Raw genomic sequence first — 18,311 nt, forward strand, 5'->3', positions numbered from 1 at the left:
CTGAAAAGACCATTCATAGAAAGATTATCTACTTTAGTTCTAACAACACACATGGGCTTAGACTTTGTGAAGTGTAAGTGGCAATGTAAAGGGAAAGACAATGGATGACAATCCAGACTCAAAGCAATCATTGTGGTAATCCTAAAGGTTTTACATATGCCATTCAGGCTGATCGTCATAACAGCATCATGAATGGGAATTATATGTACAAGCATGGAACAACTAAAACAAAACTAAAGCCCAAGTTGGAAAGCCCAGTGGAACCTAAGCTTTTCCTATCATTACATTACACTTTCTTGTCCAAGCAATTGTTGAAGTAGGATTTTCATATGTTCCTTCTGTTTGTGAAATTAGGGCCTACCTCAGGACTAGTATTCAAGATTTCCCCTGACTGGCCCAATTGTTCCTTTTCAAACATGTTAGATAGCATCCTATGTACTCTCTTCTCCAACTACAGTAAATACACAGAGTCCCCTGAAATGTCCCAGAGCTACTGCCTTCATTGTGGTTTCCATCTTGCTGGGCTTTCTTACCAAATTCCTATGTGTTTTTTAAGACTAATCCATTTTCAATAAAATTCACTAAGCACCCTCTGTTGCCATTCTGCAACTACGTGCTGCTTCTTTTGGCTACCCCCAAAACTTAGTTTGACTTGGAGCTATACGCTGCTGTGTGGTTATATAATAACTTTCTGCCTCTTAAAGAATCCATGAAGGCAGATGTTCTATCATGTCTATATCAACATACCCAAATATTTGAACATTTCTTGCTTAAATAAGTACTCAAGTTCTTTTTTTTTTACAATAGATAAAAAAATTAAGAGAGAGTGTATAATGTGTGGTGAGTGGAAAGGAGAAGAGAGGATGAGCACTAGAGAAAATAGGAGGGAGAGGGAGGACAGAGGGAGAGAGGAGGTAGGGAGAAAAGACATATTAATTTGGATGCTCAGGTAAAGTCCCTGGTGCTTAATTAACTCAAATCTGCTCTTACTTTGAAATTCAAATGCACTCCAAGTTTTGTACACGCTTTCAAAATACTGTTTGCATTCAATAATATCTGCTCAATATCTATCTCTATACCTGGGAGAAATTACACTAATGTAATAGTATTTTATCTTCATAAACGTTTACGAGCTGAAATATTAGGCAACCACACCAAGTGCTTACAAAAGTACATTAAATTTATCCTGGACAATCATTTAGACCATCCTGAACACACTGTCTCATAAAAAACAATCCCCAACAGCCCTCACATTAGAAGGACAATATTTGAAAGACACAAATATTCTAAAATAATGTGCAAATAATTTATGATCATATCTTTATCCACTATTGAACATGAATAGCACACAGAACAGAGCAGAGGGAGAAAGGGAGGGAGGGAGGAGAAAGAGAGAGAGAGAGAGAAAGAGAGAGAGAGAGAGAGAGAGAGAGAGAGAGAGAGAGAGAGAGAGAGAGAGAGGACTCTGTTTTGAAACCCCCACCATGCCCCAGCACAGGTTCCTAGGAAGGGCTTTGTGCCCTGAGAGTGACAATACTGTCTGGAATGTGAGGTAATCCCATTACACTCACTGTAATTTCAGGACAGTGTCCTGAGTCTCCTGCTGATAGAAGGCTACATCATCTCATTTCTAATTAAGAGCACAAAAGTCTTCCCAAACCACCTTGATTATTACACACAGCATGCTTGGCTCTATCTGGTAATGCCCTCACATTCTGGAAGAATCAACAACTCCTTTTAAATCCAAGGTAAGCACCACAGCGTTAATTATGTCAATTAAAGCTCTTTTCCTACACTTGCAGATGAAGTCTATTTCACTGGAGTAACAAGAGGACCATAGACCAAAGAGGCCTTGGCTACACGGGGAGGCAATCAGAGAGCTCATGTTCAGCTTGCAGATAGACATCACACAAGCATGGCATCACACAGGAGAAAACCTGGCAATAGGAAACGATCAGATGAACCACCTTAGTTTATACCTTACCTTTGAAAACACCAAACAACACTTCTAAAAAGCACTTAGATTTGTTTCCCTTTGACCAGGATATACTGCAAAGCACTGGGAAGATACAAAGCTCTATTGTAGCAAATCCTGTGTTAGAAACCGTCACCTTAGGCAGCCAGTCTCTGTCTTCAAGATTGAATAGGAAGCAACAAGGTCATCTGAATTAGGGAACCGCTGAGGTCTCTTCTCACATAGGATTTACTGAGGGTCGGTCTTTCCTATTTGGACTGTGAGGAAACAGCTAATTTATTTTAATTCACATAACACCCTCAAACATCATCAAACGCCCAAGGAGGAGGCAGACAATCCAAACAAAATCCCAGCAGAGTACTTCTAAACAATGAGGCCTTAAAATGGAACCTCATTTACCTTTTCTGTCTCACTTTGTCTATACAGACCAAGGTCAGTCCCTGATAGAGGCAAGAAGTTGGCCTTCCCAGAATTCATATGTTCAAGTCTAAGCTCTAATGTGGACTTAGGAGGTAGAGTCTTTGGGAGATGAATAGGGTCTAGTGGTAGCATCCTTGTGAATGGGTATCATTGCCCTTAGAGATTCCTTCTGCCATATAGTTACCTTGGTAACAGCTGCCTGTTAGCCAGGAAGCAGTGCCACACCAGTTACTGAATTTGCTGGCACCTTCATCTTGGAATTTTCACCCCTAAACTATAAGGGATTAATATATTAACTCAAGTTATTGTATTTTCTCGTAGCTTTTGGAACCACATGAGACATCCCCTCACCATTGTGTGTATTTTTCTCAAAATAGAGTCTGAGGTCAGCAGCAGTAGTTTTAAACTTCTTTAAGAAATGTAAATTCTCATTCTCATCCTACACTGGGAATATTTGGAAAGAAAGTGGGTGGGTCTCTGCAATCTGTGGTCAAAAAGAACTCAGGGCATTTGAACAAACACCAGCCTTGAAGAAGACTGTAAAGTTTCCTAGCCTCTACTCAACTCCTCTTAGTTCTAACACATTTCAATTTTCAACTAGATAAAAGGTTTCCAAATTGTAAGTATGATACCCTCCCCTCCACACACTCACTCCCTGGTGCTTCAACATTCATCAAATGAAATTCAAAAATTCAAAATACTTAGATGGCAACCTAACCTTTTACTTCCTGGTCCCAGCTGACTTCTCCAATCACTTTCCACTCTCTCACAGGTATGATTTGCTCAAGCTAATATCAGCCTCCTGTTGCTCCATCAAGGGCTGAAATTTAAAATCTGTGAGTCTCTCAAATGAATCCCTCTTGCCAGAATGAGTGTATCATTTCCTTGGCTTGCCAAACCCCTTCTTATCCTCCTACCCACTTCCTGGGCATTAACCCTTTTCTGAAGTCTCTTCTGTTTCCACCCCATCATCCCGACTTCTCTCTTCAGACCTGCAAATCTCACTGAAAACACAGACCACTGTTATAACAGAGATGTAATGACTTTATTTGAATTGTGATATTATATAGTCATCTGTTTCAGAGATTTCTACCTTATTAACCTTAGCATTTCAAATTTGGGATGAGAACCTGGGACAGATTAAATCTAATATATGTATGTGTATTTGTACAAATATATAGAGTATATAATTTAAATTATATATAATTAAGAATGTGTTATGCATATATTAAGAATTTAATTGCTGTTTCTTTGTAGGAATAAATAAATGCATTTACTTTTGAGAGTCTGTTGTCTAAAGCACTCCTAAAGCCAGTGGCCTTCTGTCATCCTCGTTTTACAGATCAGAAAAAAAATTAGAAAGAAATCTAAAACCTGATCCTTGGGGAAGTCAGGTTTCTAGTTAGTAAAAGGCAAAACAACATTCAGCCCTTTCAGGCTACAAAGATGATGTTTCCTCAAGCAAATATCAGTGTTTTTCCAAGTAAACTGAGGACTGGTGACTAAATGCAGATATAGCTTCTACACTTGATCTTAGCCAAAAGGCCGAGAAGCGATGCAGACATAGCTTCTTTGACATGTTTTCACACTTTTTTTTTTTTTTTACAATTTCCAGGGTAGGAAATAAAATTCTAGGCTATGACAGAGCTAGTCTACTAAAAACAAATGCTGAATATGTAAAGTCAAGTAGCTATGGACCTCAGTTTCATCTGCATGCAATATTGGCCATATATTACCTTTACCAATGGGACCTGCATTCCCTCACAAAAGCACACAATCCAAATACACACACACACACACACACACACACACACACACACACACACACACACACACACCATTCCACACGGGGGGGTGGGGGGGGGAGATAGAGAAAGAGACATGTACACAGAGAAATTTTTGGTAGACTAAAGGTGGAGTTGACTAGAAAGTCTTTCTCCTAATGAATAAGTAGTTCTTGTTTCAATTTGGCATCAAATTTGCATAGAAGATAGTTGAGAAAACAACTTTTTACCTCCATACATAGACACATATGCTATTTGTCCAATTTTATCCTTGGTCGGTGCAACTAGACAATCATGTCAGTTATTATCACTGTCAGGGTTGTTTGATTTTAGAACAATTAAGTTAAGTGCTAAAGAAGAGTTTAATTAGCTGAAACCTAAATTGTCATGATTAATTTACTAGTTACATTACAACACCCTGTAAAACATTTATGTAAATGGAGTATCTGCTTTCAGTGATCATGTGGCATACTTAATTTATTACACAACTAAATATTTAATTATTAATCTTAGTAAAGCTAAAGTTATTTGGCAAATTGTATTACTTGCAATAAAATGCTTAAAATTTTTATTCCACATGTTATAAAATCTTATTAAAGAAGCAAAAGAAGTGCAAACATTTTCACATATTTTAAAGATGCTTTGGAATAGTGGTACCAGATAAATGGAATTATTCTTGTAAACTAATCAGCATGTTTTATGCCAGGCTCAAATGGGAAATGTTAAGTGTTTCTACATTAAAATTAATTTTTGAGTGGGTACAAAGTTTCCATTTGAAGTAATGAAATTCTAGAAAGTTAAGGTAGTGATAGTTGCACAATATTGAAACTATGTTTAATGATATGTTATGCATAAATTTTAACATGATAAAACGACTGTATCAACATTTGACTGTGAATTGGTATTTTTGTCACACATCGGACACTAAGATAGTTAATATTTCAAGTGAAATAGTTGTGTCTATATCCTGGTTGGCATGTCTACTGTAACAGAGGGGTTAGAAAGTAAATTCCCAATCGACTGACTTATCTTTTGAATATCTGAAGTGACCTACTTCACAAAGATGTGCCATTTACCCAGCTGAGAATGGAGTTGTATAGAACCCCAGAACATATTGCATATCAGACAGTGTTGCAGTTGCCAATTCTCAGTCTTTCCCTTTGCAACCAAATGTATCCCTTGTCTATAGCCATGCCATCCTGGACACATCCAGTCTTATCTAATGTGCCCCTTGTGTTCTGACTATGAATGGTCACCATTACACTTTTCTTGCCAAACACTGTGAGGTCCTCAGTGAGTGATTACATTTATGGAATGTTGAGGCTGTTTCTTCAAAATACTTGATATGAATGTCCAGTTTCTCTAAGTGGTTCTATTTCAGAAAGACATGCTACTTGCTTAGCCAGTGATAAGAAGTATAAGTAGCTATGGTAAGGAAAAAAAATAAAATACACATTCAAAAATAAGAAATGTTCATCAGAAATGCAAAAGCAATCTATCTTTTGGCAGCTTTGAATTTCTCACATCCAGTTGATGCTCTAAGAGCGCAGTAAAACAGGCAAGTATCCATATGTCTGAACAATGGATAGTGATGATGGGTGTAGCTAGAGTTTTCCTGCCTGGCCCACAGTCAGGACAAATCTCTCTCACCTGCCAGTCCCACAGCCACTCAAACCCGACCAAGTAAACACAGAGACTTATATTGGTTACAAACTGTATGGCCGTGGCAGGCTTCTTGCTAACTGTTCTTACAGCTTAAATTAATCCATTTCCATTAATCTATACCTTGCCACATGGCTCGTGGCTTACCGGCATCTTCACATGCTGTTTCTCATCATGGCGGCTGGCAGTGTCTCTCTGACTCAGCCTTCCACTTCCCAGCTTTATTCTCCTCCTTGTCCCGCCTACACTTCCTGCCTAGCCAATGGCCAATCAGTGTTTTATTTATTGACTAATCAGCAACACATTTGCCATACAGAACATCCCACAGCACTTCCCCCCCCCCTTGTTCATCAGAAATGCAAAAGCAATCTATCTTTTGGCAGCTTTGAATTTCTCACATCCAGTTGATGCTCTAAGAGCGCAGTAAAACAGGCAAGTATCCATATGTCTGAACAATGGATAGTGATGATGGGTACCATTTTCTTTCCAAAAGCCGAACTCTTGCCTAAGAAAGGCAGAAATTCATTATTCTAATTAGAGGGTCATGCTCCACCTCCTCAGAGGATGGGCTCTTGGGGAGATCAAGAGAGATATACTTGAGAAGAAGGTTTTTTAAGTCAAGATTCACATCTCTGCTGAGACCTAGTGCTGAAGTCAAGTCGTCTTTCAAAAGTATTGTTCAGTGAAAGTTAGGGTTACTGTATCAGGGCAGAGGTTTGTTCACCCACTTATTTTGATGCCAGAGAGCTCATGATTAGGAACTTACTCAAAGCGGTCCTAAAACTCATACTTAAGAGTTAGAGCATGGTGGGAATAGGGGGTGGGCTGGGGGGAAGGTGAGGGGGCCGGGAGGGGGGAGAACAAGGGAATCCGTGGCTGATATGTAGAACTGAACTGTATTGCAAAATAAAAATAATAATAATAATAATAATAATAATAAAAGAGTTAGAGCATGGGATGGGAGACTTCATTTGTCGTTTGAAAGATTGTGATGAATTACGTTTAATCTCTAAAATGTTTTGCTTAATAGACTTGTCAAACTATATTCTTCTTTATGAACATTTAGAGCATATTGATCATATTACAAATATGTATGCATTTGATTCCTATAAGAACTCCATGAGACAGGACTCATGCAGAACACACAAAGTTTAAGTAAATTACTAACTGTCCAAACTGGCAAGTGATGCAGCTGGGATTTGAACCCAGGAAGTCTGACACTAGAAACTGTGTTCTTAGATCTTCCATTCTTCTGCCTCAGTTTTTTAATAGAAGTATTAAAATCAACATTTTTCTTCAATTTGAAACATTTGTGTTTTCTAGAAGGACACTATGGATGGCTGTCCCCATGGCCTACCTAAGAACAGGATGAAGTCAGATGTGTTTCATTCTAATGTTGGAAAAACAATGCTCTACAGTCAGCCACATACCAGGTGGCTTGTAAACATGCATAATCCCCTAGTTCAAGAATATCAGTTCAGCAGAAACTGCAAAATATCTAGGTAAGGCATAAGAAATGGGAGAAAAGGTGCCACATTGCTTATACTGCTGAAACAACACCGAGATTTTCAGGGATTTGCTTTAATCATGTATTTTTCTCCATCTTATACTTACTAATCTAGGGAAGAGCATAGCTCAATCATTTCTGCACACCTTTTAAGTTCCAGCACAGTATTATTAATAGAAATGTGATGACTATGTTCACTACTGAGGGGAAATGAGCATTTGTTGAATATTAATTGACTTAAAAGGCCATGGATAACTCATGTACTTTAATTTTAGTTTCCTGGAGTCAGCCTTGAATCACTGGAAAATAATACAACATGACTTTGAAATTGCTCAAGGCACTTACATAGGTAAATTATAAGAAACTAGGATACAAAAGTATAAATTAATCTGAAATGTATTTAAATGCGTTTTCTAAAAGGCATAATAGTATAGCTCACAATTGCCAACATGTTCCATCTCACCAGGTACATTTTTATCCTGCTTTTCTTGAAAATGACTGAAACAAAAATAAACTATTTTTATGTATCATACAAGCTCCTGGAATTTCAGAGATATGAATGAACAAAACCCAACTTTCATAAAATAATGGATAGCATTTGAATTAAATATGATGTTTATAATGTTACACTTGGGAAGTTAACAAAATGTTACACACTGAGGGAATAGGAGGCAAAAAAATTCCTGTAACATCTCTTATTCTTTATAGATTGAATATGAAGAAATTAAACCAGTTATAACAACAAAATGGATTAGTGATAGGATGAAAATGGAAAAAGGAAACAGATTAGTGAAGATATTTGCCTTAAAAAAAATCTCAAAACTATGCATCCTAGAGCAGAGGTAATAAAGATGGTTATTTCTGAGAAATAGATCCACAGTGGCTCCATTCAGTTCACAGCAGGAACATCCAAAGCAGCAATTAATGCAACTACTGGTGTGGAATTTTTCTACAAATGACACCCTGTTGTATGACTTTTTTTTTTTATTACAACTGAGCTCTGAAGTTATGGTGAAGTTGGCTCATTTTTTTAATGAAAATATCACCATAGATTATCAATATCACCATCCAAAAATTTGCATACAAGCAGTTGTACTGTGAAATAGAAAACAAAAACAAAAAACAAAAATAAAACAAATAAACAAACAAACAAACAAACCTGACAATTGCTCCTTATTCAACACTGTAGAGTAGTGCTTTCATCTAAAATATGGATAGATGACCTGGAGTTGAGAATATGCAAGTTTAACTGCTCCAAATGTTGCTAGAAATACCGAAAGATCCTAGACAACAGAACTCCCCAATTCCATATTCTCTGAGAGGTAATGTGGCCATGGGTGAGAATATGAACCTGGCTCAAGATTGCCCATGCCTAAATCCTGCTTTAGAATATTCTAGCTGTGTTTCTTTGGACTCACAAACTGACCTTTCTGAGCCTCAAGGTAAAAATATAGACATAATGTTACTTAGCACACAGGATGACTATGAAAACTGGCTGAGTCAGAATATATAAAGTCATACAATAGTGGCAACCCACAGCCTTTTTTGGAAGTGTTCATTAGTGTTGAAGTTATCACCTCTAAAACAAAGGCTCTTTCTAGTTCTTAAAGCCTATGAAACACTTCTGTTTTTATGAGACTGAAATAAGGCTGCAAAGCAATGTGGTCCATCTATCCATGGTACCTGAGTCACTCAGAATATATCACTGCCTGTAAAATGAGAAGTGATAGGCTTTCATTCAACATTCTTTTTTTTAATATAGTCCTTGTTTTTCTATTAAGAAATTTTTTCATTCATTTTACACACTAATCAAAGATCCCCTCTTCCCTCCTCCCACCCCTCCCCAGTCTCCCCCTCCCAACCCAACCCTCACTCCCCCCAACAAGGAGGCAAGGCCTCCCATGAGGAGGCACATCCAGTAGAGGCAACCCCAAGCCCTTCCTCCTGACTCAAGGCTGCAAGAGGTGTCCTATCATAGGTAGTGGACTCCAAAAAGCCTGCTTATTCACCAGGGATTCTGATCCTACTGCCAGGGGGCCTCCAAGCAGATCAAACTACACAACTGTCCCTCCATGCAGAGGGCCTAGTCCAGTCTCATGCAGGCTCCACAGCCGTTGACCCAACTTTTATGAGTTCCCACTAGTTTGGTTTGGTCATCTCTGCAGGTTTCCCCATCATGATCCTGATGCACTTGCTCATAGAATCCCTCTTCTCTCTCTTTGACTGGATTTCTGGAGCTCTGCCTGGTGTTTGGTTGTGGATCTCTACATCTGCTTCCATCAGTCATTGGAGAAAAGCTCTGTGATGACAGTTAGGGTATTCACCAGTCTGATGACAGGGGTAAGCCTGTTCAGTTCAGGCAGCCTCTGCACTATTTCTAGTAGTCCAAGTTGGGGTCATCGTTGGGGATTCCTGGCAACTTCCCTAGCACTGGGTTTCTCTATCTCCATGATATCTCCCTCGTCAACATTCTTAAAATATAGAGAATTCCTCTTTCAAACATGGTTTTATGTATTTGGGCAGATTAGCGAGGACAAGGGAATGTTTGGCAGTTTGTAATGATCTAAAAAAACTTATTTGTAAGGAATGAGAGACCCACACTTCCCCACAGCATAGTAACAATTTCACTTGTTAGAGAAAGATGTTCTTCTCATTTTCCTCTTTTTAGTAGCAGGGATATAATTACACACCTCTTCATTCTATAAAACCAAGATGGGAAAGCAAGTCCATTATGAAACCCCAGGGTGTAGTAGAGAAAGAGGCATCATTAATGAATAAGTCACCAAAAACTACCCTGTTCACTTTATGGAACTAGGTTGAGTACTGAAAGGGAAAGCAGGAGAGAAAGTAGGAAAAGGGGCCAGGGAGGGAAATGTTAATGTTTGTACACTAGACTTGATATTTACATGCATGTTTAAGTAGGATAAAAAGACAATATAAGGATGGTTGCTATTGTTTGTAACACAGGAGAGCACCGATAATTAATGTGCTCAGGGTCCTGTATCAGTAAGATGAGATTTGCATATGGATCTAAAGTCTCTAACTTCCATATTGTTTTTGAGTGAGTCCAAAAAGGAATTTAAAAAAATGGGTGAAGGGCAGGAGGCAATAAATGTGACAAATGACCTCTACCATAAACTTAGAAAACAAAGGAAAGCAAATCTTAAGTTAAAATGGTTCTCAAACGAGTAAGAAAAACAATCCCTGTTCATACACCTTCTGGAGTATCATTCCCTCAACTCCTAGATCCCAGGACTAGACACCTATTCTGTCCCATAGAAAATTAGTTTTCCTCCTTCCCAAGGTAAGGAATCATCAATTTTTCTCCTGCCAAATGATACACCTTTACAATGCTGGAAAGGAACCAACTCCATTATATGATCTCCTGATTCTGACAGCTTTCATTCTCTCAACTCCTCTTGTAAACTCTAGTAAAAAGTCTAAATCCATTTTTCGAGTAGGAGCTTTCTCCCGTGCTCAATTATGAGTAATTCATTATGTTTATACTTCAGAATTTATACTTCAGACTTGGATGAGAAGTGTCATCCAAAAGGTTAGTGTTGAAGGCTTGGTCCCTGGTACAGCAGTGTTCACACATGGGGGTTTAAGGAAGTAACTAGATGCTGAGGGCTATCAATTGACTAATTTATTGATAGATTTACAGTTGAATGTACTATGGGGTAGCTGTTGAAACTGTATGAGTTGGGGACTTTTTGGAGTAAGTAGATTAGTGGATGGCTACCTTTGAAGGGTATGTTGGGTGTTATATCCTCTGTTTGTGTTTCTTTCTCTTCCCCATTCTTGGCCACAGTGCAGTGAGTAGCTTTTCTTTATGATGCCTTCTTCTCTGATGTTCTGTCTTATGGTGATAAGCCTCCAAACAATGGGTGCTAGGGACCATCAACTGAAACCTTTGAAATAGTAAGCCCAAGTAAGGTTTTCTTCATTTCAGTAGATTTTTTTTTCAAGTATGCTCTCACATAGATTGTGTTGTAGTTACTGTTGTCAATTTTACAGAATTTGGAATCACGTGGAAAATGGGCCTGAATGCTCACCCACCTTGGGTGACACTATTCCTGCCTTGGTTCCTGCATTATACAAGCAGGCAAAGGGAACCATGCAGCAGAGACCCTTCTCTCCCTTCGTTCATGATCGTGGTTGTGAAGTGACCAGTTGCTTCTAGCTCATGCCACTCAGACTTCCTCACTATGAGGGACAGCACCCTTGATTTGTGAGGAGAAATAAACCCTTTTCACCCTTGAGTTGTTTTAATCAAGGTATTTTATTACAGCAACAAGAAAAGAAACAAAGACAGATGGAAAGCTTACCAATCAGGTTGCATAGTAACAAGTAGAAATGGGAAGGAAAAGCAAGATTTAATGAGTGCTTTTTAAAAGTTTATCAAGTTTTCTGGATGAATAGTTAGCATTCATTTTTTCACTCTGTGATTTTGACAAGAAAATATACAGTCAAACAAACTGATTGTCCAAAGGCAATTTCCCTCACTGTCCATGCCCTTGTTTTTTCCCCCTTACTATCTTGTTTTTAATAGCCTTCCCTTGTTTCTTTAAAAGATCACATGAAACTGATCCTGTTGAGGTTGTGTGGGTTCCAGAACTTACTTACAATGGATTCCAAGCAACACTCAACTACCTACCTATTTATCTTTAATGATGATGCCCAAGTTTGGCGCCACTCTTTATTGAATATCACCCTATATGGCCATTATGGTAGGAGGCTGTAGTTCAGATCTCTTGTGCTACAAAAACAAAGTATCATAAATGCAGTAAATTAAACAATAGGAATTAAGTTTGCACTGTTTTGAAGATCTGAATGTCTGGTCAGAGTTCTAGCAATGTTGAGTATTTTGTGACCCTCCATTCCTCATTTGGAATCTTTTCTGGGTTTATGATGAGCCACTGGGCAAGAATGAGAGTAAGTACTGGGAGTCAGGGGTGGTAATATAATTTTCTCTTCTTCTTCTTAGAATGTAACCAATCCTACTGATAGGTGCGCTAACACTGTAACATAATTTAATTGTAATTATTTCCAAAACGACCTATTATTAATTGTAGTTACACTGGGAACTAGGACTTTGAAATATGAATGTGTAGTGAACATAATTCAGTTTATAGCTAGTGGAATAACAATTTTCTCAATAACTAGAACTTACAGGTTTGAAACGTAGAAGGAAAAACAACATTTCATGCCCACATATAAGCCTGTGTCTTGAGACATGTGGAGCAAAACTGTTGGAAATGGCTAAGTTTGACATATCATTGTTAGTAGTTAAAAAGGATTCTGATCTACTAGCTACTCTCCTTCCGATTCTGGGTGTGAGAAACATAGAGAACTAATCCTTCAAACATGAGTTTGCCATCTGCCTCATATTCTCTATCTTCAAAGAAAAGAGGTAACAAGAAAGAAAAAAAGTTCAGTGTTTCTCATCTTGCTCTTGCTTTGAAGACTGGTACAGTCTCATTATAGTCTTTAAAAGAATAGTCAAGGAAGTTCCAGGCCTTTTGCATACATTCATTTGGCATGTTTTTCCTAACACAAGAGTTTGTGCTAGGTGATAGGTATACGTGTGCAAATGAGTCCAAAGTCTTCCTTTGAGTATTCTGTTGTTTTACACAAAATACAAATGTAAGAGTGTTAAAGTGTAAAGAAACCTAGTTGCAGATGAAGAACTCAAACCAAGACAGATTAGCCAAGGAGCCATAGGTAGTAGGGGATGCAACCAGTCAACATCCAGACAGACGTACCAACGCCTGGTTCATGCATAATTCACTCAAGAACTTATAGATGCTAGATGTCCTGGATGAAAGGTACAAACATGACAAAGCAATTCAAGATTTAGTGATTAGTTTCAGGAAATGAAAACATGTACCTCAAACAAAATTAATGAGTGCAACAAGGCATTATTTAAAGTGGAAAGACTTCTCTAGAAAACTCACACATGCAGTATATTTATGGACAGGAAGTAGGATATCCTTTATTTTTACATAGCATTATGGGTAGGCAATCTTACTAGATAAGGAGTTCCTTCCATCTTCATCATTTAATATGGTATCAAATTGCAGAGGAAGACCTCTCTAAAGCAAAAGGGGGAAATGAATCCTTTTGCAAACAAAGTGCTATAAGCCAGACTCAAGTGAGTCCCTCTGGCTATCTGGTCTCTGAACAACCTGTAGTGAGAAGTCAGATGCCATTTAGAGACTACACAGCAGCTTGACTGTCCCAAGAAAGATGTAGAGAAGAGCATAAAGTCTATGTGACTATAGTTACAGGTTCTATGGTCAGTAATATCTGTCATTGAAAACTACCTCTACCCACTATGATCTGGTCCAGTCTCTTAACACCTCACATACCAGTTTCTTTAGCTAATGATAAAATCAACTCAAGAAATAGAAGTGAGAACTAAATGAAATAAAGGATTGTAAAGTATACATCCTAGTGCTTGAGTAAAGTGCTCAAAAGGTGTTAACCAATTATTAAGAGTTTCTCAGGGTGTGTGACCTGTTCTCTAGCCCTCTGGCAGGTTCTGCTCTCTTTCTTTCCTCCTGTCTTCCTTTTCTGATCTGATAAGAGATATGCTTTGTGAATTCTAGGGTGGCCAGCAGTTGAGGGCCTTCCAGCAGGTACAGCTGTTCTACTTCCCTGTGAAGTGGCAGAAGCAACCTGCAGAGCTTCACTGAGCATGGTCACCACAGCTTGGCTGACACTGGTGCTGAGTCACTGCTGCTCATGACTGGGGATATGAGACTCAGAAGGCTCCTGGTAACAGACTTGAGAGAGGACAAATGTCCCTTACTCTCTCCAGGTCAGACCACTCCTGTATCTACCATCAGACAAAAGTAGTCAAGGAAGACTCTATCATACACAGAAAACTTACAGATCATCCACATCAGGGCATATCTTTTAATGCCTAAGATAAATTCAGGTAATGCATTTAAAAATCACTTTCAAAATATATTTTTTATAGGGAAAACAAAGTTGCCATCTAGGTAGTTGGATATATACATCACATATACATGTAGGACATGCAATGCATATTTAATTTAGAGTATATGGGTCTATACAGAATTGCCTACCTAAGTTCTCTAGCATGAAGTCAGTAAACACTAGCCATTGTTCCATTATGTTATGTGTACACACACACACACACACACACACACACACACACACACACACACACAGAATTAGAGAGTCTGGAAAACTTTTTATGATTTCTTTTCTCTGATCTACATGTCTGTTATAATTTTGGCTTTTTATATATCACTTCTATAGCATTCATCTGCATTTTACTTCTTTATTTACCTTACTAAATACAGAAAAGAATCCACAGTGCCAAATGAGTTCTATCTGTACCAAAAATATGTATGATATGTTTTAGCATTAACTATTATACTTCCCTAAGCAAACTATCATTATCACTGTCAAAGAAATGAAAGTAATTGGATAGAAAGTGCTACCTTTCAGCAGTTTCTTTATATGACCTTGTTTCATCCTTAAAGCAAATGTATTCATCCTTTCAGCATTGTGCCACACTCCATTCATTGTAAAGGTGAGCCTTTTTCACATTTTAACAGTTCTGAAATGAAGATACATCTTATAGGTACTATTACATCACAGATCTATTCACTGTCCTTTTTGTCTCTGGGTAATAAATAATGATTCTTCTTACAAGTGGTGACAATTTAGAGTCTAAGAAATACACTATGAAAGACAGTCATATGTGATCATTCTTTTAGGCACTACAAATCAGGTGAACAAGGCTGAAAATACTCCTATTTCAAATAATCTAATGAGAATTACAGAAATCTGAAGATGATTACAACCAATGTTATCATCCATTCTGAGCTTGTGAGGCCACAAAGTTTCCTAAAAAAGATGGTATCCCTGCTGGATTTTGGAACTTATGAATGTTAGGGCTAGGATGTGGTCAAAAGCTAGTTTACCAGGTCAAGCTAAATCTTTGAATCTAACAAGAAGGATAGGACAATCGAGAATTTACTTAGAGGTTAGGATTCTCAATTTAGTGTTCATAGAAGGGGAGCAGGGTATGATGGTAGAGAGGAAAGGATTTCCCTTTCATTCTGAAAACATCTATGTTCACCATACTTAAAAATCAGAGGTGACAGATCCATTTGACAGATAAGAACACTGAGGTTACATAAGCCAAATGTCTGGCTTCAGGCTGGATGCCAAAGAGCAAGACTAGCTAATGCCTTCTGTTAAGTCCCAATCCAAGCCCAATGCCTTTATATTTTGCCAGGATCACCAAGGTCATAATGCTTTCTTTTTGGCCATGCTGCTGACAAGCTCATCACTAGGTTGTCATTTACTTCAATTTATGCTGAATTAAATAGGAATTAAATCAAAATCAAAATACGCTGCATTTAGAAAGGAAGAAAGGGGTTTCTAGTGTGTTAACTCTTGGGAAAGTTCTCAAGGGTAAATATGGCCTAATGTCAGGAAAAGTGGGCTTGGACCCTGTTATACCACTAGTAGGTTATCTCACACTGCTCTGTTTATCCATGGTTACCATGGTTACTTTTATTAGATGAAGAATGTTGAACTCTTCTCCCCTAAGTGAACATGCAGGCACTTTTCAATGTTTCCCCTCATAGGAGTAAAAAAGCATAAAAATGAAAATAAAAAACAATTGAGGGAAGGTTCACAACTTTAAGTACTTCAATACTCTGGCATTTTTGTGTGACCTGAATGTATCTTAAATGTATCATCTAGTCTTTTAGAGTAAAGCAATCTGGAAACGGTCTAAATTAAGAGATTTAAGGTGAAATGTCACAACATGTATAAAGAAGAAACACCAACTTCTCAACTAATTACAAAGGATCTCAAACCAGAGAGGATAATTATTTGAATGGTGATGCTATGTTGTGACCAAGCTCTCTGGGTGCACATAACCACTTTTAGGATAATTTTGTTCACAGAATTTGCTGGTCTGAGCAACCATCTTTTAAATGAAAGAATAACAAAGAGCCCTTTGCTTTTCATTTTCAGAAGAAAATGGCAATGTGAATTAGCTAACATCTTCGACTCACTCTTAAAGGGAAGCACAGTTACAATAGACTAAAATTTAAGTCCTTTTTGATGAAAGACATCTTTGGATTCTTTAAGAAAGATCAATGAGTACAAACATCAATGTTTAGATTATTAAGATTTGACAATTACAGGCTATTTATTGAGAATAATAGCTGCCAAGAAACACCTTGCTGCATTTGTCTAACGACAGCACAAAGTGAAAAATCATTAGTGGAACAGGCAATTCTCTATTTAAGATGACGTAGGTATCACTTTATCTGAAGTGTGGCAGGTGAGTTGCAAAAATCACAAACTTTGTTTTTGGAAACTTCATGACTTTGGGAGTTCTAATTCAAAAGAGAAGGATAAAATAAAAAGCAATGCTGAACTTATTTAATCAAGACCATATTGGGAGAGCCTGGATAACTATGAGAGTGGTAGACAGTACAAGAGATCCAAAGATATAGTTTTGAAATAGCTTAGAATGATTTGGGTTCAAATTCCATCACTGATAGTTACTACTATTCCTGTGAACTTGGGCTAGCGATTTCTTTTCTAGAATCCTAGAAACATAGCATATCATATAGGATATGAAGATCAAATTAAATCTTACCTATAAAACAGCTCATTGATGGATAGTAAGCAGATAGAGGTTATTGATAAGATTACTCTCATGGTAACATTATGACAGACATTATACAATGCTGGTGAACTGTACTAGCATTTAACTGAGACCAAACAATAGACTAAACAACCAGAAATAAAGGCATACTGTGTGTTTAGGATACCATTTAGGCTTTTGCATTCCTAAATAGCTCTTCAATTAATCCTAGCCTTAAGAAAAATATTTTCTAGATGAAATACAAATGATAAAATAGGATGGAAGGACTGTGGTTAGTGTAGATTGGGATTACATTAATATATCTTATTAGATGGGGGAGGGAGCAAACTTCATAAAGAATAGTAAAGTGATAACCATTTTCAGAATATAGATTTATCCTCTCAACTGCTGCAGCTTGTGGTACAATTTATCACCTTCCTTCTCATGATATACTATTGAATTCTTAGCTGAAAATATTAATTCATAATCATTTGCTACCATTGTGCACAATAAACTACTACCAATCACCAGGCATTGACTGAATGGCTACATTTTTCTAGGTAGCCTTTTTTGAAATTTATTCTAGGAACTCCAAAGCACAAATTCTATGAGACATCAGTCCCTTGTGTTCAAATTAGCCCCTCCCAGTCCTGTTGGCTCACACAGGGCACTAGCATGAATCTGTTATGTTTTGTTTTGGTCTTTACCACTCAGACAGCAGAACTTTAGTTGATGCTGATTTCCTGTTGTGAATGCATCTTACACTCCAAGACAAAGGAATGAAAACCCTTTAGCCTCACTCTCCATTTCTTCTTGCCTCTTCTAGGCATTATCCAGTCTTGAAATGAAAAGGACATTCTGAGGCTCCTTGCTACCTTCTTCACACATGGAAAAAGCTGAGCCCAAGTCACTTTGTTAGATTAACAGCCTTTCAAGTCCTTCACACACAGCTGCTAGTCCCCACATTCAGGTCCAAACCTAAATTAAATGGCACTGAGAGGTTCAACTTTTCTTTGCATACTAATTTGCCAGAAGGCATTATCCCCCTGCGAATTTCAGGGCCTTGTTATCCATATAGCCTATAATTTTTATGGAGAGAAACACTTTTTTTCCTCAAAAAATATGCTCTAATAGAATTCTAAGTAAGTCTTTTTACTTCCTCTAAGCCTGTTTCCTTAAAAAAAATTACTTGAGAAGCACATAAGCAAGACCCCCGTTCAAATGTACTGGAACATGGTAAGTTTGTGGTCTGTGACATACAAAATGTGGAAGGGACTTATGTTATCCTGAACCTCCCCACCTACTCCTCCATCA

The 18,311-nt window shown here is 37.8% G+C and overlaps 1 protein-coding gene and 1 non-coding gene across 23 annotated transcripts in view; both read right to left on the bottom strand.

Annotated features, from left to right (window-relative positions):
* Dlg2 (discs large MAGUK scaffold protein 2) overlaps positions 1-18,311 on the bottom strand; it is a 1,877,153-nt gene that overhangs the window by 856,302 nt on the left and 1,002,540 nt on the right. The gene's annotated exons all lie outside the window — the stretch shown is intronic.
* On the bottom strand, positions 3,753-3,952 carry LOC128095901 (U2 spliceosomal RNA). Its single transcript, XR_008213491.1, has one exon. It is a non-coding gene; the product is annotated as a U2 spliceosomal RNA (small nuclear RNA).

Source organism: Peromyscus californicus, unplaced genomic scaffold (genome assembly GCF_007827085.1).
Source record: "Peromyscus californicus insignis strain IS unplaced genomic scaffold, ASM782708v3 Scaffold_4__1_contigs__length_199733344, whole genome shotgun sequence".
In the NCBI taxonomy this organism is placed as follows: domain Eukaryota; kingdom Metazoa; phylum Chordata; class Mammalia; order Rodentia; family Cricetidae; genus Peromyscus; species Peromyscus californicus.